We start from the raw sequence: 2,903 nt of genomic DNA, 5'->3' as shown, positions 1-2,903 counted from the left end.
CAGCCGGAGCATCCCTCCGGCACGCACCCCCGCCACATACTCGCCGGGAACCAGAAACTCGACCACGTCCTCCTCACACTTCCGGTGCGAGGAGATTACGTCATCAGGCACCGGCCGCGGGGCGGGGCGGAGGCGGGGCCGGTCGTGGGGCGGGGCGGGGACGGGGCGGGGACAGGGCGGGGTGGCCGCGGATAGTAGATGGAACCAGTGGGGCCTTGGCCTGGGTGCTAGAACCTAGTCTGATTCCAGTCTGGCTAAACTGGATGAATGGGTGGATGGAAGAGAGGGAGGGAGGGAGGGAGGGAGGGAAGGAGGAAGGGTAAGTGAGGCTGCACTCCTTGTTCTAAGATGCATAACTCATGCAGGTCATGGTCCCCCTTGACTCTCCCAGCAGGTGTATAGCCCTAGCAAAATGAGAGATGAGGAATACCACAGTGTCAATCCGGCAATATAATGAAGTGAATGAAGCAAGTCACTGAAGATAGATACAAAATCCTTTTTAAAAATCCTCAAACAACTAGAATTTTTAAAAATACACATGCCAGGCATGATGGTGCATGCCTATAGTCCCAGCACTCTGGAGGCAGAGACTGGGGGATCTCTGTGAGTCTGAGGCCAGCCTGGTCTACATAAGGAATTCTAGACCAGCCAGGGCTACAGAGTGAGACTCTGTCTATAAATAAGTAAATAACTGCTGACCTTGAAAATAATCATAAAGCAACATAAGAACTACATGCAAAAATAATGTATTTCAACTCTGGGCTTGCAACTAATTTACATTTTCTTGCAAGCTTTTTTCATAAAAAATTTGATAACAATCTCATGTTTCTGAAACACTTTAATATTTTCCAAAATATGCTGTTTTGGAGAGAAAACTGTGGGGCTGGAGAGATGGCTCAGCAATTAAGAGTGCTTACTACACAATCCTGCAGATTGGAGTTCTGATCCCAGTACCCATATAACAAGCTGGGTCTCTGCACGCCTGTAATCTCAGCTCTGAGTGGGGAGGATCACTGGGGCTTTCTGGCTAGGAAACAGTCTAGCCAAGAAAACTGAGCCCCAGGTTCAGGGAGAGACCTTGCCTCGAAAGAAGAGGTAGAGTAACACTGTGATGGTTAGTTTAATCGACTTGCCACAACCTTGAACACCCTGGGAAGAGAGCCTCACGATGTGCTGTCTATGTCAGGTTGACCTGCTTGTTTGGGTTGTCTTGATTGTTTTAAGTGAAATGGGAAGACCCATGCATTTTGGGCAGCACCATTCCCTGGGTTTGGGTCCTGGACTGTAGAAGTGTAGCGAGGGCTGCATTCATTGTCTCTCTGCTCATGACTGTGAATGTGACTTGCTGCCTTGGCTTCCCACAATAATCGACTGTGCCCTGGACTTGTGAGTCAAACTAACACTTCCTCCCCTAAGTTGCTTTTTGTCAGTGTGTTTTATCATGGTAACAGAAATGAAACTAAAACACACACTTATGGTCTTCATGCTTGGTGAGCATCAGCACACATGAGTACACATGCACCATACACTCATATATAGCTCCTGGGAATCATTCCTTTCTTTGGACATGTGACCAGGTGTGGTGGCACAGGCCTGTAATCCCAGCATTTATGAGGCTGAGGCAGGAAGTCAGCCTTGGCTACATAGGGAGATTGTGCCTCAAACAAAACAAAACATGATCTGGCATCATGTGTATACTCAGTGGGCTAAATATATGCCTTTTTTTTTTAAGAGATAGCGCCTCCCCATGCAGCCCAGGCTCGTCTTGAACTGGAAATTCTCCTGCCTCAGCCTCCAGAGTGCTGGGATTGCTGGTGTGCACTGCTATTCCTGACTTAGATTTTTTTCTTTTTTGGTCTTTTTGAGACAGGGTCTTTGTGTAGCCCTAGCTGGCCTGGATTCGCTATGGAGACCAGACTGGCCTCGAACTCACAGAGATCCGCCTGCCTCTGCCTCCCAAGTGCTGGGATTAAAAGCGTGTGCCACCACGCCCGGCTTAGAATACTTTTTAATGTGGGAATTAGTATTCATTTATTAGCCTGTGCTATGCCCCAGACTCTGTTCAGGCCTCATAAACCATCAGTTCTCAGAGGCTGCATCTCCATGAACCAGCACCCTGGGAACTCTGGAAATGGAGATTCTGGGTCCCATAGCAGACCCAGCATGGGGTGCTGGTGGGGCCCAGTAGTCTGTGATTACAAGGCTCCTCCACACTCCCTGGGTACAGCTCCCATGCCTCATTTCTGCTGCTGTTTCATCCTCACAACACTCTTCAGGGCATACTGCAGGGGATTTGTGGCTCCCAAGTCATTCTGGTAGCTTTGGCCCTGAGGCTCCATGCATTCCTCTGGCCTTAGGATGCAGTTGTGACTAGCTTGGGGCCCTGCCTTTAGTCTAGATGGAAAGGGCCCAGGGTGGCTGGTAGGGGCTGGCCCAGTGCAGTCTACGGACAAGGCAACTGATGCAGCTTGTCCTCTCCCACAGCCATTCTCAGGCACAGGATTTGCCAGTCCAGTTCTGAGACGTTAACCCCCAAAGCTGAGACCCAGTCATTGCCACAGGAGTTAAACCCAGACAAAGCCCAGAGTCTGCCTGTTGTGTCCACTTCCCAAAGTCATCCTCATGTTCCGTCCATCACCCTGTACTCCCACCTCTCACTATGACCCAGAGGCTGGGATGTGGAAGATTCACCCGGGCACAGGCCAACCCAAGCAGGTTGTCTGTAGAGAGTTTTACATACAAAAAAAATAATAAAAACCCGGCCGGGTGTGGTGGTGCACACCTTTAATACCAGCACTTTGGAGGCAGAGGTAGGTGGAGCCCTCTGAGTTTGAGGCCAGCCTGGTCTATATAGTGAGTTCCAGGCCAGCTGGGGCTACAGGGTGTCCCGCGCTATCGTCTCA

The sequence above is a fragment of the Nannospalax galili genome, unplaced genomic scaffold, assembly GCF_000622305.1.
Source record: "Nannospalax galili isolate Female #2095 unplaced genomic scaffold, S.galili_v1.0 scaffold100, whole genome shotgun sequence".
NCBI lineage: Eukaryota > Metazoa > Chordata > Mammalia > Rodentia > Spalacidae > Nannospalax > Nannospalax galili.
Note: the sequence above shows the minus strand (reverse complement) of the source record.